The sequence below is a fragment of the Aquarana catesbeiana genome, linkage group LG03, assembly GCF_042186555.1.
Source record: "Aquarana catesbeiana isolate 2022-GZ linkage group LG03, ASM4218655v1, whole genome shotgun sequence".
Classification (NCBI taxonomy): domain Eukaryota; kingdom Metazoa; phylum Chordata; class Amphibia; order Anura; family Ranidae; genus Aquarana; species Aquarana catesbeiana.
Genome location: NC_133326.1, coordinates 677,425,472 through 677,448,952, shown reverse-complemented (window position 1 = coordinate 677,448,952; position 23,481 = coordinate 677,425,472). Strand labels below are relative to the sequence as shown.

Here is a 23,481-nt window from a genome sequence, read left to right as displayed (position 1 = left end):
CTGCGTATCACCCACAATCTAATGGGGCTGCAGAATGAGCCAATCAGTCCTTGGAGCAATTCCTACGTTGCTATATTTCTGACCATCATAACAACTGGTCAGACGTCTTACCATGGACGGAGTTTGCTCACAATAGTGCCTTGAACTCTGCTTCCTGATTGTCCCCGTTTATGGCAAATTATGGTTTCCAACCTTCCATGTTGCCTGACTCATTTGTTCCACAGAGTAGTCCTGCATGAGAGGAGCATCTCTGTGGTCTTCGTTCCACTTGGGCACAAGTCCAAGAGGCTTTGCGACATGTTAATGATAGGTGCAGATACCATGCTGACCGCAGACGCCTGCCAGCGCCTTCCTACCAGGTTGGGGACAGGGTCTGGCTGTCATCTCGCAACCACGGACTTCGTGTTCCCTCTCTGAAGTTCGCACCTCAGTTATTGGGCCTTTCTGTATTCTTCACAGAATTAACCTAGTGGCTTACGCATTAGACCTTCCTTCTAATATGCGTATCTCGAATGAATTTCATGTCATGTTAAAACCTTTGGTCTGCGACTGCTTTACCACCTCGGTGCCTCGTCCTCACTAGGGATGAGCCGAACACCCCCCGGTTCGGTTCGCATCCACAACATGCGAACAGGCAAAAAATTTGTTCGAACACGCGAACACCGTTAAAGTCTATGGGACACGAACATGAATAATCAAAAGTGCTCATTTTAAAGGCTTATATGCAAGTTATTGTCATAAAAAGTGTTTGGGACCTGAGTCCTGCCCCAGGGGACATGTATCTATGCAAAAAGAAGTTTTAAAAACGGATGTTTTTTCGGGAGCAGTGATTTTAATAATGCTTAAAGTGAAACAATAAAAGTGTAATATTCCTTTAAATTTCATACCTGGGGGGGTGTACATAGTATGCCTGTAAAGGGGCGCATGTTTCCCATGTTTAGAACAGTCTGACAGCAAAATTACATTTCGAAACTAAAAAAAGTCATGTAAAACTACTATCGCTGTGGCCTGGTACGGTTCCTGCAGCCTGCCAGGTTGCATGCTTGGATAAGGGTCTGGTATGGATTTTTGGGGGGACCCCCACGCCATTTTTTTTATTTTGGCGTGGGGCTCCCCTTACTATCATACCAGACCTGAAGGGCCTGGTATGGAATTTAGGGGGACCCCCACGCATTTTTTTTTAAATTTTGGTTCGGGGCTCCCCTGTGGGGAAATTCCTCCTCCGTGATTTCCATAGACGTCTTCCCCTCAAGCCTGGTGGTCCTCCGAGGGGGAGGGGTCATTGAGGAGGGGGTACTGTCAGGGCTGGGATCAGCCCTTCCTTCTCAAAGCTGGCTGCTCAGCTGTCATCTAATTGCTAGCTCCTATCTCTCCACAGTGACTCACCTGTTGATGATATCCTGCTTGTCAGACCTGCCTACTTAAGCTGTTCAATCCAGATAATCTCTGCCTTCGTCTTGGTCACATCTCTAGAGATGCTCTCCTGTGTTCCTGTTAAGGACTTGCTTGGCTGACATTCCTTCTGGCTCCAGATCCTGCTTGCTGTTCTACTACGCTCATCCCTGGCTCCCTGACATTTTGGCTTGTCTGACTATCCATTCCGGTTCCTGAACTCTGGCTATGTTTTGACTATGTTTATTCTGCTTACCCTTTTTATTATTATTATTATTAAATAAGTGTGATTTAACTGTACTTCTGTCTCAGTCTGATTCATGGTTTCTGATAATACTATGCACTGCATCATATACACTACACTGACTGCACTGTATTATGTTTTAATACACTGCCTGCACTGTAATATATATAGTACACTGACTGCACTGTAGTATATATTCTACACTGCCTGCACTATAATTTATACTACACTGACTGCACTGTAATATATGTTCTACACTGCCTGCACCCTGTATATATACTACACTGACTACACGATCTATCCACTAACTAACCTGCCTAATCTATCTCCAGTTCTCCACTCCAATGCACTACATGCCGCCCTGTAAGCAGCCTTATACAGTGTGGGGTGTGAACTTAGCCCCTGAGCCATGATTGGCCAAAGGCACCATGCCTTTGGCCAAGCATAGCTCTCACAGCACATTGTGCTGTAATTGGCCAAAGCATGCAGGTCAGTTGCATGCTTTGGCCAATCAGCAGCCTTCAATGCACTGCAATCTCGCAGTGCATTATGGGGAGCTCCGTGGCAGGCAAACTTGCCAAGAGCACCCCATATGTTTGTTTGTTCTATGAACAAACGAACAGCTGATGTTCAAGTCAAACTTACGTTTGACTCAAACATCCAGCCTATCCTAATGCCGCATACACACGGTCGGAATTTCCGACAGAAAAAGTAAGATGGGAGCTTTTCATCGTATATTCCGACCGTGTGTTTTGCCCCATCGAACTTTTTCCGTCGAAAATTCAGACTGCCTTAGATAGAGAACATGTTCTATATTTTTCCAACGAAAAAAATTACTATCAGAAAAACCGCTCGTCTGTATGCTGTTCCGACGCACCAAAAATGACGCATGCTTTGAAGCAAGTACGAGACGGAAGCGCTCGGTCTGATAAAACTAGCTTTCGTAATGGAGATAGCACATTCCTCACGCTGCAAATTCTGTGATCTTTTAATGCAGCGCATTCTTTTGTGCTTTATAATGCTAGAATAATGAAGTTGTTTTGCTGCTGATATTCACACAGAGTTCTGACAAACTTATTTCTTTATTATTTCTCGTGTTCTCATGAATAATCTTTTATTTTTTTAAAGCCAGATCTCCATAATAATGTTTATAATTAATTTTTATAGTCATCTTTTTTTTTTATTATTTCATCACGATCTCCTTTTTTTGGATTATTGAAAAATTATTTTCTAGGGATCTCCATATATTTTTTTTTTGTGTGTCAAGTTACCACAATAACATTATTATCTTGTATTTTTTATTAACCTCAAGGAGGTTGGTTTGTGTTGGTGTCCCTTATTAATTTGACATGGTCTTTTTGAAATGTACCTGCCTACTCACAAACAAACTATCCTTTTTGTAGAAAAACACATAGGCAAGTATTTTCAGAAAATAAAATATCAATTTATTCTGGGTAACAAAATAAAGAGGAAGGCAACACTGGAGAAACTTTTGGAATTTGCAAAGTCTTTTGTCCCCCAGGGCAGACATCAAGTCTGTGGAAAATAAAATTGTTAGCTTGAGGAGTCCACATAATTTGGAGCCCAATCTGGTCTAGGACTCCCAGAGATCAGGCCCAGCAGCAGATGACATATATGTCCTCAGGCTGTGGTACTACACCAGCCTGCGTCTTCTGTCAGACCAGACTGAACCCAGGCCATCACTTTCTTCTCTTCCCTGCAGCCTTCCCTGCAGCCTTCCTTGGAGGCTTTGGCTCTGGTGGTGGACTTGTGGCAGGAGAAGGAGAAGGAGGATGGGCGAGCTTACATACCTGGCTGTTCTCAGTCAGCTAGCCCCTCAACCCCTTCTGAAGGGCCTGAGCAAACATTCCCTCACAGAGGAGGCGTTGGCCCTCCTCCAATTTCTGCAATCTAGTGGCTAGATAGCAGCCATAGGCCATAGCATCGGGGGGGCTTCTGAGGACATCACTTGCTTCCCTAATGAGGCCCAGTGCTGCCTCCTCCGTGATAGTCCCCTTCCTGGGCCTTTTTGTTGGAAGGCGGAGGGGAGCCACCTGGGATTGGGTGAGGCCACTGGGCTCGCCTACCTCCTGGCTGACACTGGGCCCGCCCACCTCCTGGCTGACACTGGGCCTGCCCACCTCCTGGCTGACACTGGGCACGGCCTCCTCCTGTGTGGCACTTTCCAGAACCTCCTCCTGGCTGAGCTCATCCTGTGTATAAAAAAGGGACATAGTTTTAGTTTTTGGTTCATCAATCACACACAATTTTCAGCTCATGACTTGCAAATTGAATGTTAATAAATAGAAAAGACCATCATTCTGACCCCAGCATTTTTCATTCTTGTCCCAAACATTTTTGGCCACTACTGTCTATTGATATGTAAATCACTTTTTTTTAAATCATGAATTTGTTATCAATTATAACATCTAGTTAACATCATTAATATCAGGACAATAAATATGTATAAAAATAATATATCTGACTCCATCTGGGCGCATCCACTTCTTCCAGGATGGAAAGCCCAGGTAGGTCCTCATCAGCCTCTGCTGGGGTTGAGGGAAGGGTGGACGGAAGGCTGCAGGGAAGGGTAGAAAGTGATTCCTTGGCTTCAAGCTGGTCGTCCAGAAACCGCAGTTTGTTGAAGTACCACAGCCTGGGTACATACACTTGCGCTGCTGCTGTTCCAGATCTGAGTGATTTCTGGATCTTATTATGCTCCTTCTTATACATGTTCCTCAAGATCCCAATTTTCTTTTCCAAGAACACGATGGTTGCATCGGGAACCCGAGTCTTCACAAATTCCAAAAGTTTCGCCAGCGTTGACCTCCTAGCTTGTTTATTATAATATAAGCTGTGTTTCACATCCCACAAATTCCTCATCTCCCTGTACCTGTCTATGAAACTGGCCATGAATTCTGGCTCCTTAAAGTGATTCATATTTGCTGTAAGACAATACGCAAGGCAAAAACACTAATGTCAGCCTAAACTCTCATAATCTTATCCCAATATAGGCCTCAATCTTGAAGCAGTATAGACCACTGATGGGCCAAGTTAGAATTTTACCTTCCTTTAGGACGCTCACCACTTCTGTTCCTCCTCCCTCTGCACACAGAACGTAGGTATGACACGTGTGTTAGTTTGAGTGCACATGCGTGAAACTCTGCCCACGTCGCCCGCCCCTGATGTTCTTCCTAATCTATTCTCCGCCCCTTCTCGTTCAGCGCGCAGTAGGAGCGACATGGCGGAGACACAGCAGGTGTGTGTTAATACCAGTAATGAGGAGGAGGAAAGCCCAGAGCCCGAAATGTCCCGATCCCGGAGGAGAAGATTTAAGGCCTCAAATATGGCCTTTGTAGAGAAGGTGGAGATGGTGGACATCTTGAGGAGAAACGACTATGATGGGAAGCATAGACAGTACCTAAACCCAAATGTGAGAAAAGCCAAGATCATGACTAAAGTTGTTAAGAGTCTGCACAGGAATTTTGGGGTATGACGATCCAAGAAACAATTGAGCAAACGCTGGTCGGACCTGAAACTGAGGGAGCAGAATCAGTATAGAAGGATCAAGAAAGTGCTTCTAAAAAGTAAGTATTTGTCGTGTGTTCCTATTATTATTATTATTACTTGCATGCTGCTCCATGTGCTTTTCTTTACTGTTGTACAGTTTAAAATGGCGACTTTCATGTTTGTGGGCACAGTATTCGGTCGTAGTAAACATTGTTCGCTCATTAAATATGATGTTTTGGGCAGATACAGGTTAAATACATTTGATCATGCCTATTTCTATAAAAATACGTTTTGTATATTGCTGTCTAGATGTGTTTGTAACTAGAATGAAATGCAAGCTTGATTCCGTGTAATGTAAGGAGAGGACACTCAGCAGCTGTTTACACATCTGGACTCAGGAGCACTAGTGTGGGACAAAAGAACAAACTTTTTAGGGTGTCCCACACAGGTACTCCAGTGGATACTTGGGGTGTCTCCATGTGTGAAAATTGTCACAAAAAGGTAAGTATTCCAGCTTTGGTAAGGTAAAAAATCATGTCTTCAGCCTGGAACTCTGCCAAAACAGACCATTGTACCCCACTTCCCAGCAATGTTTCATATTCCAATTTCTGGACTCAAATATCTGTGAGCTAATTATACCTTTTGTTTCATTCTCATATGGGAGCAAAGACTCGGAGGACACCACTCAGAGGACACCAGGAACCCCGCACCTCAGAAAGAAGGGGAACTCAGCACAACCCCACACCCCGAGGATCTGGAGGAAGGAGAGTTGGAGGAAGTGGGTGAAATTGTCACCACAACAGGTGAGTGTCTGACACCCCAGCTTCAGGTAATATATGTATGCCTTCAAATTTATAATACATGTTTTTACTAAAAATTTTAGGTGATGTGCTGGTTGTGGAAGAGCAAGCTCAACATTTCACAAGTGCAAGTGCCCAAATCCTAATCCAGGACATCATGGTGTGGAATCGTGAAATAGACATCATAAGGTATAAACTCAATGTTCTTGAACAACAAATGAAGAACATGATTGATGTGTTGGGGAGAATTTAAATATCTTCAAACTGCCACCATTTTAACATTTTTTGGACTAAACTAAATTTTTTTTTTACATTTTAAAAGCCAAATTTTGAAGATGCACACAGTGGGGGTCATTTACTATAGCGCCAGGAAGTACTGGGCACTATGGCAAATAATAGCTCCCATTTTAGCCAAATAAAATTTCAACAGGCGAATGTACGAATGAAAATTAGCACTATTATTGAGATACATACATAAATTCCAAATCTGTGCTAATTAGCGCTTCCGCGTATATGCAAATGCCAATTTCTGCCAAGTTATATAGTACTGCACTGTAACCATGATCCATGTATGTGAAAGAAACATTTTTATGTGAGATGTGCTCTACCTCATGTGCATCTATTGATGTATGTTGCAATTAGTATTCCTAGTTTTTTTCCTTCTTTTGCAAACGAATGCAGTTATGAATGATTATTACATAGTAATGTCTGCTATTCTGTAAAGTTACAAGTATTAAACATTTAGGCTACCTCTTTGTTGTATGTTGTTTTTTATTTTTTAATTTAGGTGACTATAAAGCGGTAGTTATTTATATTCATTCTTTAATCATACTACACTATTATGCAGGTCTCGTACTTACCACAATGGCTTAGTGGTCTGCTCAGATGTCTCCACAGCACTCACGGTACAAGTTCAAATACCATCCACCAGCTGTGTTTATTTTTTCAGTGCACAAGCGAATTAAAATAAACAAACAAAAAAATGTAATCTGCCCGTTAGTTAGTGTGTGGTGTTTGGAATTTCACACCATAATAGTATTGAATACTTACATATCATTGCATGCATTTGAAGAGTTAATATAACAGAATCAGCCAAACTTAAAGTGCATTGGATAATTGGCATTCACCTATTTTCAGCATATGCTGCTTTGGCTAATTGGCTAATAGTCATTTGCCTTTTTTTTCATCAATTCAATCTTTTAGTATTTCTCTGTGAGATTTGAACCCATGAGTTCTTCAAGGTAGAAGTGCTGACCACTAGCCTATTGGTGTAGCACAGTCATACATAGAAAATACATTCACTAGTGTTTGATGTTTCTTCTCCCCGAGCTGTCTCTCCTGCTGCCGCCATCTTCTCCCGCTGATGTGTTCTTCCGTGCAGCCGGTTACCCACTAATTAAAAAAAAGCCGCTCTTCTTGTGGCGGTCTTCTGTGGCCATCCGATAATGTCACCCGGAGAGTCCGCCTCATGGTTATGTAAGAGACGCCACACAGCGGGTGACAACACAGCGGAGGAAGACCGCCACAGAAGAAGAGCAGCTTTTTTTTTATTAGTGGATAACCAGCGGTGCGGAAGAACACAGCAGATGGAGAAGATGGCGGCGGAAGAAGAGACGGCTCTGGGAGAATACAGCTCGGGGAGAAGATGGAGGAGGGAGAGACAGCGTCTGGAGAAGATGGCTCAGGGAAGAAGACAGCTCAGAGCTATTTTAGAATAAAGGACTTGTCAAAAACCGGCTATTGATTTTTTTACATTTAACTGCTTTTTTTGGTGAATGGGTAGGGGTAAAATGTACCCCATACCTATTCACCTAGGGGGGGCAGGATCTGGGAGCCCCTTTGTTAAAGCCCCCTGCCCACAGACCGACAACCACCGACCAGGGTTGTCGGGAAGAGGCCCCCTGTCCCCATCAACATGGGGAAAAGGTGCTTTGGGGTATGTGGCCTGGTAAGGTTCAGAAGGGGTGGGTGCTTACTCGTCTCCCCCTATCCTGACCTCCAGGCTGCATGCCCGGAAAAGGGTCTTGTATGGATTTTAGGGGGGCCCCACATCAAATGTATTTTACATTTTGGTGTGGGGTTCCTCTTAAAGTCCATACCGAAGGGCCTGGTTTGTACTGGGGGGACCCAATGACATTTTTTTCCTTTAATTTTGGAATTCCATACCATAATATTATTGAATAAGTACATACCATTGCATGCATTTGAAGAGTTAAAATATGGAATAAACCAAGCTGCTGTGCATTGGCTAATTATGCTTCTTAGTACAAAGTGATGCTGTCAATGGGATTAGAAATCATGGCTTGAGTTTTTGGGGGCAGCAGGGTATACCACTATGCTACAGAGCTTAGCACATACCTACAGAGAAAATACATTTACCAATGTTTGATTCTATACAATAATGTTTTGCATTTCAGGTATTAATATTATAGTATCAACCATGCTAATGCTGATGTGGCATTGGCTAATAGGCATTCGCCTCTTTTCATGCTGCTGAGTCTAATGCAAGTTTTCAGTAGGTGATACCATCTGTGTGATTTTCAGCCATTTGAGTACAATTATATTGATCACATATGTTTACTAGTGTTTGATGGTGGGACTACTTTATATTCTAGGTATAATAGTACTCAGCACAGTGACTTAGGCCCCTTTCACACTTTTGATTTTGATGCCACCTTAAGCAATGCCTGTGTAATCTTGAGGTCTATGAACGCAGGAGTCGCAGGGAAAGGCACGCAACTTTCCCGCGATTTTGCATCAGCAATTTTGACGCAATTCCAGGGAATGCCTGTGTAAACTTTAGGTCTATGGACCTCAACCCGCATCAAAGTCAGACCAAAGTAGTACAGGGACTACGCTGAAGTCAGAGTTACTTGAAGTCGCATAGATATGAATGGTACACATTGAAAATCATGGGGTATGACTTGTCATGCAACTCTGATGTCCAAAGTCGCACAAGTGTGACTCAGCCCGACTTTGTGAGCGATTTCAGAGACATCAGTGCACTTTCCTGCACAGATGTCTAGTGAAATCAAATAGGTCCCAACTGTTCTCCTTTAAGAAGGTGTCCTATGCCTACCTATTTTTGTTAGCACACTGACACACCCAATAGAAGTACACGCCCACCAGTATCTTTTAATCTGTCTCTTCATGTAAGTCTAAAGTGATTGCACCTGATGTTAGTCCTTGGCTATGAGCATCAAATCTCCAACTACAGGTATCCAGGGGGAGATGGGCGGAGTCTAGCGGAGCAGACTTGCATTGTTAGAGCTCCGCACCGCTGAGGAGAGAAGAGAAGGACAAAGCGGAGCCTGCAGGCTCAAAAGGTATCCATTTGAACCTTTTTGCCCCAGGGAACAAACTGTGAAAGTTTGGGCAGGAAATATGGTACTGGGAGGAAGCCGTGGCAGAAATAAAAATCACCTCACAAAGAGCTCACAGGCACTCACTGCAACTAAAGCAGCTCCAGTCACCTCACAATATACAGCATCAGGGCGCTCTCACAGACAGAAAATGTCACAGCAAGACTCTCCATTTGAGTCAGATACAGAACAAATCCTCTCACAAACTTCTCCACAAGCCTCCTCAGCATCCCCAGTAATATTATTACAATTTGAAAAGATGCTTCATAAGGCTTTAAAACAAACCTCAGACCAAATAACAAAAAGCCTAACCAAAGAAATAAGAGAGCTGGGAAACCACACCGCAGCCTTAGAAATAAAAATGGATGAAATTGAAATTACAACCCAAGAAAATATAACAGAATTGGAACAATTAAACGAAGAGAATTTAATACTTCAAACTAAGCTTGAAGATTACGAAAATAGAGCCAGACGTTCAAACTTGCGCATAAGGGGAATACCTGAAACTGTGACAGACCTGCAATCTACTATTACTGCTCTATTACAAGAACTAAAGCCAGATATCCCTATTGAACGTTTAGAACTGGACAGAGTACACAGAGCCCTCACAGCCAAAAAGAAAGATGGACCCCCACGTGATATAATCACAAAATTTCATTATTACAGAACGAAAGAACAAATACTAATTGCTGCAAGAGAAAAAAAGGAACTTAATTTTCAAGGACACAATTATCAAATTTTTGCTGACCTATCCCAACTTACTATTACTAAAAGACGATCCATGAAACCCCAACTAATGGAACTGCAACGCCACAACATTATGTATCAATGGGGCTTCCCCTTTTCAGTCAGATTTAACTACCAAGGTACAATTTACAGAAGCAGATCAGCAGATGAACTACAACAAACCCTTTTAAAATTAAATCTGACAGAACCCACAAGCAGCAACTCTCCCACACGCAGAAGAATGGCATCATCTTCACCTTCAGGCAGCACCCAGAAAATTTCAGAACAAAATGGGAATCATCATTCTCACAAAAGAGGCCGTTATGCCACATCATCCATGGACCAAGAAGATTCAATGGACTGACATCCTAATTCCTGATATCTCTTCATTTATTATACTAAGAGATGGTTCTCTTTAAAAAACCTGTATTTATAACTGAATGTGACTGCATTCTGATAGTCACACACTGTGTGTCAGGGTACTCACCAGGGCCGAGATGCTGAGAGCGGCTCCTCTTGCAGCTGAGTGCGCTATACCCCTGGAGGTGGCACAGAGGGTATCGGGCACAGAGAGGCACGGGTCGCCAGGCACTAGTAGGAGCCTGCGTGTTGAACTTCTGTCTGGTAGTAGTCCGTGCAGGGTACACCCGGACGGTGATCAGCAGAGGAATCAGACTGGGGCTCCAACACCTTGGACCTGAAGTAGATAACTGGAACAAGTATGTAGAGAAGCCAGGGGGTCAAACACAGCAAGCCGGTAGGAAGGAAGTCCGTTTAAACAAGCCAAGGTCATACACAGGAATCAATCAATAGGAGAGTCCAAGACAGGCCGGGGGTCAAACACTGGAGCAGGCAGTAGCGAAGTCTTTAAAGAGAAGCCGGGGGTCAAACACTGGAGCAGACTGAAGAGGAATCTGTTAAGCAAGCCGAGGTCAAGGTGCAGGAGAAGTTCAAGGATGGTCAAGGAAATCCGGGTCACAACAGGCAGGAGTCAATAGTAGAACAAGGAACAGGAACACAGAAGCTGAAATGACAAACCAGCAATAAGCCAGAGAGCTGGGCTGCCTTTTATAGGGCTAATAGGGGAACCCACGTGTGCGGCTAAGATGCGTACGTGCGTACGTGCTTACGCCGTTTCGCCGTTTCGCCGTCCGCTGACTTGCACGTCTATGTGCGCCGTTACGCCGTGACGCGGTCTGCTGAATCGCGTACCCGCATACGCCTATTAGCCATTCTGCCACGCAGGCGTACAGGAAAATGCCGGTACTGGCAAACAAAGTTTCTGTTATTCCTCTGACACTGTGTGGGATCATGTTACATTCCAGTTATATTTCTTATTACTTCTGATTCATATAGCCTTAGAATATATAAGTGAAATAAGGAAATTCTTGTTCTGTTATATATTTTCAGGTAATAACAATAGATTTATTACTTTTTTGGACAAATATGTTCAATAATCCAGAAGTAATGGAAGCTTTTTCTTTCTTTTCTTAAAACAAATATATTATTACCTAACTAGTTCCTAGAACTATGTTTTTGTTTATTCTAATCTTCATCAATACCAAAGTTATTAACAGTACCTTTCTAACTGAATTATTTAGCCTAGGGCAAGACTAACCATATACAACCACCCTGGAATAAATAATTTCAACAAAAACCATATTCTGCACTCCAATTAATGAATCATCATTTTGATGTCTTTTGACATAGCACTTCTCTCCTGTAAGCGAAAGATCCGTGTACCCCCATTAGCCCTCCTCATTCTCCCAACCATATTATGTGGGAGTGTGACGAAGGCACTTATTCCCCTGAGAGAGATATTTATTCTCTTTCACGGGTAAATTGTGATTACTTGCAAAAAATAATTTATACAATGTATCATCTAATCTCATATGTTTTTTGTTTACTCTTTACTCCAGAATTCACTGGTTTCTTTTCTATCTTTTCATCTCTTCAGTCCACACAGGTTGATCTGCGCAGTCAGCTCTGCATAACAAAAAGTAAGTCAAAACTATTTGATCTGTTGCCATGGCACCACTGAATATACTTTCCCTGAATGTTCAGGGAATAAATGTCCCTCAAAAAAGGACCAAAGCCTTCCGTACTTTCCATAACAAGAAGGCTCACATAGTATGCCTCCAAGAAACACACTTCACCAAAGATTCTACTCCAAAATATATTTCTCCTTTTATCAACAAATTTACACGGCTTCTGCCTGTACCAAACAAAGGGGTACTCTAATTGCATTTCACCGATCCACACCATTCACCTTATCATCAGAAATTAAAGACCCAGAAGGTAGATACCTGATACTCATGGGTTATATAATGGATACAGCAATCACGGTGATTTCCTACTACGCTCCTAACAAACAACCTACACCATTCCTCTCACATATATTACAAGTGATTAATACACATAAAATAGGAACAGTGATAATGTGCGGGGATTCAAACCAGGTCCTCCTCCCATTTCTAGATAAATCACCTTTTACACCATCCAAAATAACCTCTAGATTACCTTTTTCTCAACTTCTTTCCAAATACAATCTGGTAGATTCGTGGAGAGAAAGTAACCCAATGAAAAAGAAATTCACTTATTTCTCACACCCTCATCAAACCTTCACCAGAATAGATCATATTTTTCTAACAATAGGAGTGATACCAGAAATTATTGCATCAGATATAATTCCGATTCCGTGGTCTGACCATAATGCAGTATACACTACTATAGCCTCAGCCATACCAAAAGCGCATGACCCAACGTGGTACTTACCGGACATAATGCTCAAACACCCACTACATCAGATGGCCATTGAACAAGCTTTAAAGGAATACATATCAATTAATAATACAACAGACATTTCCCCAATAACACTGTGGGAAGCTCATAAGCCTGTCTTGCGTGGTACAATACAAAGACAAATGGCACTATTTAAACGGGAACGCAAAAATCTAGCAAAAAAACTAGAACTCAATTTTAATGCAGCCTACATATCATTCCAAGATAATCCATCTCAGAGTACAAAATCTCATCTGGAAAAATCTAGATTGGAATACGATCTATTTCTCACTGAGTCAGTTGATAAATCCCTCAAACGCTCCAAACACAATTTCTACATGAATACAAACAAACCAGGTACATATTTGGCTCGGGCAATAAATTCAAGTAACAAATATTTCAAACCAATACGTTTGAAATTATCAAAAAATGTTTATACTTGTAATCCAGTTAAAATAGTCCATAAATTTCACTCACATCCCGCAACTTTATACAAGACAAACAATGAATTTAATCCTACAGAGGCTGAATCCTTCTTCTCAAAAATAACCTTACCTGAGTTATCTCAGAATCAAAAAAGCAGTTTGGATGAGCCTATAACTATAGATGAAGTTGCTAACGCCATAAAAGACCTAAAACTTAACAAAAGACCAGGCCCAGACGGCTACTCGGCTTTATACTATAAAACATTCTCAGAAATACTCTCTCCCATTCTCACTGAAACTTTTAACAAACTTCTAGAAGGACATTCTTTTCGGCAAGAAACACTAATGGCAATTGTTTGTATGATCCCAAAACCCCTTTCTGATGATACTTCCTGTGTGAATTATCGGTCTATCTCTCTGTTAAACCTTGATATTAAATTATTAGCAAAAATAATAGCAAAACGCCTCAATAGCATTATAGGAAAATTAATACATAGAGATCAAGTAGGCTTCATGCCAAATAGACAGGCAGGCGATAATATACGCAGGGCAGTGTTATTGGCACATATTGCAAAAAAACGGAAAATCCCTTTATGTTTTCTATCTCTCGATATTAAGAGGGCATTTGACACAGTATCCTGGCAATATATGCAATATTCATTACAAAAATGGGGTTTTGGACCCCACTTTTTAACATGGATCAAAGCATTATATAATAAACCCAAAGCCTATATAAAATATGCTGGATAAAAAATCTGATGCCTTTAATTTCGAAAGAGGTACCCGACAGGGTTTCCCATTATCTCCCTTATTATTTGCCCTTATACTCGAACCCATGGCCCAATACATCAGAACAAACCAAACTATAACTGGCATTCAAGTAGGAGGTATTACACACAAATTATGTATATTTGCAGACGATATATTACTTTTTCTATCATCACCACAGGTCTCTGGTCCTAACTTAATACCAGCTCTTGATGGATTTGCAGCCCTATCCGGTCTTATGATTAATCCTAAGAAATGCCTAGTGCTTAATATTTCACTCACAAACATGGAATTGATCCTGGCTAGGGCTGCACTCCCATTCACATGGGCAGAAAAATCAATCCCATATCTTGGAATTCATTTAACAGCATCTCATTCTGACTTATTCTCAACCAATTATCCTCCTGTATTAAGACAGATCACAAATCTAATAAAACAATGGTCGCAACTTCCTTTATCCTGGATAGGGAAGATTAATGCAATCAAAATGACTATTCTACCCAAATTGCTTTATCTATTCAGAGTCCTCCCTATTCCAATTCCTTCCTATTTTTTGAGAATAGTACAAAAAAGAGCAACTTCGTTTATATGGGGCTCTTCTAAACCACGTATACCTATACACACACTACATCTTCCCAAAAATAAAGGAGGCCTGGGATACCCTAATTTTACTAACTACTACAGAGCAGCACATTTGGCCAGTCTGTCCAAATACCATGCAAAACAGGAAATCCCATTATGGGTATTTATAAAGGCTTCAGAAAATGACCCTCTATTAATATCAAACTTGTTATGGCTTGATCCTAAAGACCGCTTTAAAATTCATAATCCCATAACTAAACACTTCTTATCTCTCTGGGATAAACTAAAAACCAAATATCAGTTACAATCTCCACACAATCCTCTCCTTTCTTTTATCAGAAATCCGGCCTTTTATCCAGCATGGATCTACCCAAATTCTTTTAAAGCTTGGACAACATCAGGCATTCAGACACTAAATGACTTCATAGCATCTAAATCATTCCTTTCATTCCCATCGCTTAGAGAAAAATATGATCTACCAAACTCTGAGAGATTTAGATATCTCCAAATCAAAAATTTCTATACACCATTCCTAAAGGGGCATACAACATTATCCCAATTATCCATTTTTGAATCAATCTGTACAAAAGATCCATTTGCTAAAGGTACAATTTCATCACTTTATAATCAATTATATGGAGTAGTAAATCTTAATAGACCCTCTTACGTTCAGAAGTGGGAGGAGGACCTGGGACGAACTTTAGAAGACACGGACTGGTCTAACATATGGCTCACATCTAAGTCATCTTCACCCAACATCTTAGCACTGGAGACAAATTATAAAGTCCTAACTCGCTGGTACCTTGTACCCGCTAGAGTGGCAAAATATTCACCTAACACCTCAGCTCTTTGTTTTCGAGGATGCCCAGAAATAGGCACACATTTACACATATGGTGGACGTGCCCAGTAATCCAAACCTTCTGGAAGGAAGTCTTCGTGATTGCATCTAAAATATTTTTAAAAATAATACAACCAGATCCATATATAACTTTACTTAATCTAAAACCGGAATGCTTAACACTCTCTCAATTCAAACTTATGATCCAACTAATAACGGCTGCAAAACAAATAGTGGCCAAGGCATGGAAATCTCCTACATTGGTACTAGCAGAAACAATTCACAGAATGAATAATACAATGTCCCATGCTAAGATGGTAGCCATCGATCAAAATCAAATTCCAAAATTTGAAAAACTTTGGCATCCTTGGATAAAACAACAGTTCCTGTCAAATTTCAATGACTCTGTCCTGTTGCCATGGTAACAGATTAAATGACTTACAGAGACACCCATTCTAAGGCTTCAAAGAGAACTAAAAAGAATAATAAACTGACGAGCGGGACAACCTTGTGGACCATACCTCTGCCTTTCTACCCTTTTTCTTCTTTCTCTTTCCTTTTCTCCACCTTACGATTAAAGCTCATTATCAAAATTTATTTGACCTATATACACTCTACCTGTAAACAATATGTATAGTAGGTATAAATCATTTAAATACCTACAAAAATAACTGAGGAAATGATATATATCTTTAATTTAGGTTTACGTGCACCCAATGTTTAATATTTGAAATTTCATGATATTTACCTATATAAACCCTACTGTAAAACAATGAGCTTACTTTATAGATCCTTGTAAACTTACTTTATGTATCTTTATAATATTGTATACTCAATAAACTTCTTTTGACAAATCTCCAACTACAGGACAAAGATCAAAGTCCATTTGCATCCACATAAACAAAGCAACAGTTTTCTAAGCATATGTACCCGTGCAGTGTAAACCCTAAAATTTTAAATGTCCAAGTCCCTGGCATGATTAGTGCTAACAAACATTAACATCAGTCCCTGGCTGCAATGAGCTTCCAAACTAAAGTCCAAAATTAACTTTCTTACATTAGAACCTATTTCGACAGGAGACAAATAAAATGCCAGCATGTCTTTGGATTGTGGTGAGAAGCCCACACAGGGAGAACATATAAACTTCAACACGAGGATTAGCATGTTGGGGAATTGAACCAACATCCCAGGTACTGCTAGACAGAACTGCTACCCACTTAGCCACCAGGCAGCCCCACGCATGTTCTCTGCAACTCTGTGGTGTGAACCAGCCCTAAGTCCATAGCCATGCTCAGTGTCACAAGCAATATACAATATATTGGCCTAAGTGTTGGGACGCCTGCCTTTAAAAGCACATGAACTATAATGGCATCCCGGTATTAGTATTGGGTTCAAAACTCATTTGGCCCACCATTTGCAGCAATAACAGCTCCAACTCTTCTTGTCCACAAGGTTTAGGAGTGTGTCTATGGGAATGTTTGACCATTCTTCCAAGTGCATCTGTGAGGTCAGGCACTGATGTTGGACGAGAAGGCCTGACCTACAGTCTCCTCTCTAATTCATCCCCAAGCTGTTCTGTTGTGTTGAGGTCAGGACTCTGTGCAGGCCAGTCAAGTTCCTCCACCCCAAAATCACTCATCCATGTCTTTATGGACCTTGCTTTGTGCACTTGTCCAAATGATTTGGTGGAGGGGGATTATGATGTGGGGTTGTTTTTCAGGGGTTGGGCTTGGCCTCTTAGTTCCAGTTAAGGGAACTCTTAAGCGTCAGCATAACAAGACATTTTAGACAATTTCATGCTCCCAACTTTGTGGGAACAGTTTGGGGAAAGCCCCTTCCTGTTCCAACATGACTGCACAAAGCAAGGTCCATAAAGACATGGATGAGCAAGATTGGGGTGGAGAAACTTGACTGGCCTAACAGAGTCCTGGCCTCAACCAGATAGAACACCCTTTAGCTGAATTAGAGTAGAGACTGCAAGCCAGGCCTTCTCATCCAACATCAGTGACTGGCCTCACAAATGCACTTCTGGAAGAATTATCAAACATTCCCATAGGCACACTAAACCTTGTGGACAGCCTTCCCAGAAGCTGCTCTAGCTGCAAAGGGTGGGCCAAATCAAATTTTAACCCTATGGACTAAGACTGGGCTGCCATTAAAGTTCATGTGTGTGTAAAGGCAGGCGTCCCAATACTTTTGGCTAAATATTGTATCAGAAAAAGACTTACAATGGTGGTGGAACACATAAATACTACATTCAGACATAGTTATAGGACCTGGGAGATAAGACAACTTCTCTACATGAAGTAACATGGTTGGGATTTGAACCCAGACCCTAAGGAATACTAAGCAGAAGAACTAACCTCTAAGCCACAGAGCTGCCACATGTGAGACCCTCCTACACATAACTACACATAAATACTGCATTATAATGGACATACAGGTGATGGAATTACATTACTCAAGAGTTATTTTTCTTGATTTATTCTGTGATATTTGGTGTTTTTTGTGGGTGAGAGTAGAATATTACCCTCAAATTTTTGGGAATTACATTTTGATTTCTGATGTTGGTATACATATCACATTTTTTGGGCTCAAATTATAAATATTTGGAAATAATAAAAAGCACAAAAAATTGTGATTCATTTTAACTTTGCATCAGCAATGGTATTGTTTGTGGATTGTAAAGACTCCTGTGTGAGTTTGGATAAAGATTGTTGTGAGATGGAGAGTAACAAGTGAAAGTGACAGAGAAAAATATATTTTACCAAAACATCAAAACATTCCACATTCTAGTATTCCTAAAATCAAAATATTTTAAGTAGAAGCAACAATGTTGCAAAGGAAAATGTATTTCACAGAAAGATACATTTCATCTCAACATTAAAAGGTTTTTTTTTGTGAAAGTTAGAATTGTTCCATTAGAATCAATGACTGAAACTTCATTTGGACTAAAATAGAGCAGATTTTCATTTTAAAAAAATGCTCTCTAATTAGCTCTCAAATTGGTATTTACTATAGCGACAAGACACTTGAGTTAAAATGAGAGTTATTTTCAGGTCTGAGCATGCTCAGTTGTGTTGGCACCTAGTTGTCCAAAACAGGGAATTTTTCACTTTTCAGACTTTTAAAGATATTTCAGTGTAGAAATCACTTTTTCACACAGTTTAAAAGCAGATTACCTTTAAATAATATACCGCATATTTCAGTACCATTTAGGCAATTATATCATGTTCTAAACATTATTTCCATGTGCAATTCTCCAGGTTTTAGCAGAGTAAGGGTTTGGGCGCTATTTGGTTTCAGGGATCTATAGTAAATTCGATTTTGGGAGTATTTTCTCACCAGTACTATAGTGAATACTGTTTCAGCGCAAATTAGCGCTATTAGCACTAATACGCGCTAAATTGCCGCAAATTCGCGCTAATTTGCAGCAATTTGCGTGAATTAGCACCGTGGTGCTATAGTAAATGACCCCCAGTGTGTCAACATGTGCTATCTGCAATCAGGGGATATCAATGTATGCATTTTGTGGGTGCAACCTCTTCCTCGTAACTCTAGTAGGTGAGAGGAAGGGGTTGCACCCCCAAAACACGTCCATTGATCCCCCATGATGGGAGATAGCACATGTTGACATTAGGCATGGGATCAGGAGGGAAATACCCGTTTTGACTCCCAAATTGTGTGCATCTTCAAAATTTGGCTTTTACAGGGGTGACATCACCCCATATAATGTCTGATATTGCCTTCAGTTTTTCTACACTGAACTTTGTAAGTTCCAGAGTTGTGTATGTTATGTTTTGAAGCATGTCTGTTTATACAAAAAAAAAAATTCCAAAACAACGTGAGAAAAAAAACATGTTTTATTTAAAAAAAAAATTATAACGCACATGTGAATGTGCACAGAGTAAAAAGTTTGCTAATCAACAATGTGTGGCTTCTTCTTTCAATGCTCAGTACCAGTTTTTTAAGTAAATTTGTGTTTACAGTGACAATGCGGCTTATTTACTAAAGGAAAATCCACTTGGCACTACAAGTGCACTAGGAGAACCTAGGAGATAGCTAAAAAGAAACACAAGCAATAAAGAAAATTCAAGATTTTATCAGATAATTTTTTTTTTATTAAAAAATTATTTAGACATTGTCTGGCATAGCAATGGCCTCCCTACCCGTAAAATAGTTGACATATTTCTGGCGAACTTCACGGGCGCTTTGGGGTGCCAAGCCAGGACAGCCAGTATCCAGGCTCATCAGGGGATTTAACAGGAAGTCCGGCCTCAGGCCCAAGTGAGACAAGATAATTTTTGCCATTTTTACATTAAAAAATGTGCAATATGCAGCAGGATAATATGATGTGGTTAATTTTGTAGTCCGCCATATGTATTGCTGTCAGAAACAGGCGGAACTGGCTGGCCATTATCCCGAAGGCATTCTCAACGACTCTTCAGGCTCTGGCCAGCCGGTAGTTAAAACCCTCCTCTCCGGGGTGAGGGTCCTCTGGGGGAATGGCCTCATCAGGTGCTCGCCCAGACCGAATGCTTCATCAGCAATAAAGACGAATGGGAGTCCTTCAACGTTGTCTGCAGTAGGTGGCAATGCAAGGCCACCAGTCTGGAGATGTCGGGAAAACTCTGTCTGGGCGAAGACTCTTCCATCCGACATCCGGCCATTCTTCCCCACATCCACATATAGGAACTCATATTGTGCCGATACCACCGCCATCAACACTATACTATTAAAACCCTTATAATTGTAATAGTAAGACCCCGTGGGGTGGTGGCACGATGTGGACGTGTTTCACATCGATTGCCCCTCCACAGTTGGGAAAGTCCCAGTGGTCGGCAAAATGGGAGGCCACAGTCTGCCATTCCTGTGGCATTGAAGGAAACTGTGGAGTCAAACCAGAAAAAAAAAATATTAGTACTTTTGCACATAACATTGCAAGCAGATTACACAAAAATATTCTTGGCCAATATCAGTATAACATTTATTTTAAGGAGTATTTAAAGACAAAAATATAAGGCCCACTTATCAGATTCCTCACCCCCTCTGATGGCCCATTGTAAAACTTTTAGGGGGGGGGTGAGCCTCTTTTACTCTGCCTGAATTTAAGGACACAAATAACATTTGGACACATTTTAGGGGATGTTTAGGGTAAAGCACTACAATGGAGCTGACAAAATACATTGTTAAGTGACTAGGCTAGATGTTGTATATGGGCCCAGGATAGCATGCTGGGGAGGTTAGTGAAGGCAAATATGCATGAAGGACAAAAGAGGAACATTAAAAGCCTCCAGCATGCATGGGCACAAAGGGGACATTCACGGCATATTACAATCATGGTAATTAGGGAATGATGAAAGAAATACAATACATTAGCATACATTAACCACTTGCTTACTGGGCACTTAAACCCCCCTCCTATTCAGACCAATTTTCAGCTTTCAGCGCTGACACACTTTGAATGACAATTGCGCAGACATACAACACTGTACCCAAATGACATTTTTATAATTTTTTTCCCACAAATAGAGCTTTCTTTTGGTGGTATTTGATCAGCTTTGCGGTTTTTATTTGGCATATTGGCATCACACATGTGGGCATGTATACAGGCTGAAGGGGAAAGCTCCTCCTACCTGAACTCTCAGCACTGGAGAAACTGTGCAGTTTTTCACGGACCATGTTATACAGATCAGTCAAAAGGGTATATAGTGGCAACATTTTAATGTATAAAGAAGATTTAGAAGCTGTGGGCACTGTGGGGGGGGAGGTAGATGAACTATTTTCATATTACTGGGCTTAGTAACACTTTAAGTAAACGTACAGTATGACACAATTTAAAATAAAGACAAATTAATAAAATATCTCAATGGTAAATGAGTGCGCTGTGAGCAGGATTTGAACCTGCGCGGGGAAACCCCATTGGATTTCAAGTCCAACGCCTTAACCGCTCGGCCATCACAGCTTAACAGATATAACTGTCTAGAACAGTGGTTCTCAACTTCTGTTCTCAGGAGCTACTAACAAGCCAGGTTTGTAAGATAACTGAAGTACATCACAGGTGATATAATTTGATGCTCAGTGATTGCAGTATTCTAGTCTGCATCTCACCAAGGTAATACTGAAAATCTGGCCTGTTAGTGGGTCCTGAGGACAGGATTTGAGAACCACTGATCTAGAGCACCTGCTGCTATTTTTCTACAGCCCAGTTCCTGTTTTCTTGTTCAATTGTTTTATTGGTACCTGTAGATTATAGTACAACACAAAATAAGTAGAAAATGCAAGTCATTAATATTCAAAAGACTGTATAAAAACAACAGGAAGTGAAGTAACCTTCAGATAAGGGGAACGTTAGGGCTGATAGGGCGTATAGCAGTAGAAGGCAGGCCTCTGGTACAGAACGTCAATGTAGAATAACAGGAAGCTTTAACATTTAAAGTAACACTATGTAAACCGGTCTGGAGAGATGTTCTCCAGAAATTGTTCAGTAGTAGGGGTGTAATGCGGCCTTTTCCCCTATGCAGTATTCAAATTATGCATCAGGGAGAAGGTCAGTGGGTGAATACAATACTCCTTCTGTCTCACTAATCTTGAAAAGGAAATAAATATAAGGAGAAAAGAGAGATCTTTCCCTCTCAAGGGACGGGAGGTCCCTAGAGAGGACCATGACCAGTGCTGCCAGGCCTTTACATGTTGTAATAGATGGGAGGGGTATAGTTTCACTACTAAAGTAGTATAAGAGAGTCATCTAGGTCTGGGGGTAAGAAATGGGTGATCCAAGGCCTCCGGAGTTTTTCGTAGAAGTTCCTATGTTTTCATGCATAGTTGGGTCACTTAGTTTTGTTTCCACAGTGGAGATATGAGTTTTTGGCCGCAATTCTTCCATGAAGACCACTTTTGGCCAGAATTTTCTGAACAGTAGATGGGTCTACCTGGGTCCCACTGTTTTCCACTATTTTTGTGCTAATGGCACTGCTGGACTTCTTCGGATGTTGAAGGGAAAGAAGCATGATGTGTCTTTCATCTGTTGCATTAAGTTTCCTTGGCCGACCACTGCATCTACAGTCCTCAACTGCATTGTTGACACTATCTCTGAATACTGAAAGAAAAGCTGTTTCTCTGGGACAGCAGCAATGGGACAATATCAGTTAGGAAACTGGTGATGAAGAACATTTGTAAGAGCTATAGTATAATGGTAATACAATCTAGTAATCATGGAATTCAACATCATAGTGCATCATGCAGGGAAATGTTAATTTACAACCTTCTTCTAAGTATCAAAACATTTCCCCTCTGAATTTATGGAAATGTGACAAATTTCTGGCAAAAAAATCTCACTAAAGTAATATTTTTGCCCTACTCCATGATCAGAAAGATAAGCCAATTTGCAGATTTTACTGTATTTTACCACCTTCAAATGTGCACCACCCTCAAGCGTGCACCACCATCAAGTATGCACCACCATCAATCATGCATCACCAAGGCGCTGTGGCTTAGTTGGTTAAAGCGCCTGTCTAGTAAACAGGAGATCCTGAGTTCGAATCTCAGCAGTGCCTTGACTTTTTTTTATCAAAGTGAGCTTTGTTCAAGTTCTTAGTCAGTCTTGTTAATACGCACAAAGCACACAGAAATAAGGCAATTGTAATTCCATACTTGCTTTAACAAAATATACTCTAAAAACAGAGACGTGTCTAACTGAAGGGTTCTCGTGACCCTGTGGCAAAACGCGTAGGGGCAGGGCTTACTGAATGACATCATCATGTTCTAGAATACAATAAATACTGGTATTTAAGCTTTGTGACTGCTGTTATATGCACAAGAGAGTTTTTTTAAGTGAGTGTGTGAATAAAGAAAAACTTAAGGATAAAGCACAAAACATCTAGTTTGTTTCCTTTATATATACAGCTCCGCCTGTGTAGAGCTTGTGAGTGCTTTCCCTCCCAGCATAGCAAGCAAGTCCATAGCATGCTTAGAAGTTAGCACTGTGCAGCATTAGGCCCCTTTCACACTAGGGCGGGGGCAGCATCGGAGGTAAAGCACCGCTATTGTTAG

At 41.0% G+C, this 23,481-nt stretch overlaps 2 non-coding genes across 2 annotated transcripts; one reads left to right on the top strand and one right to left on the bottom strand.

Annotated features, from left to right (window-relative positions):
* Nucleotides 1-21,312: 21,312 nt before the first annotated feature.
* On the bottom strand, nucleotides 21,313-21,394 carry TRNAS-UGA (transfer RNA serine (anticodon UGA)). The gene has a single exon. It is a non-coding gene; the product is annotated as a tRNA-Ser (tRNA).
* A 1,517-nt stretch (nucleotides 21,395-22,911) lies between these two features.
* Nucleotides 22,912-22,985, top strand: TRNAT-AGU (transfer RNA threonine (anticodon AGU)). Its single transcript has one exon. It is a non-coding gene; the product is annotated as a tRNA-Thr (tRNA).
* The last annotated feature ends 496 nt before the right edge of the window (nucleotides 22,986-23,481 follow it).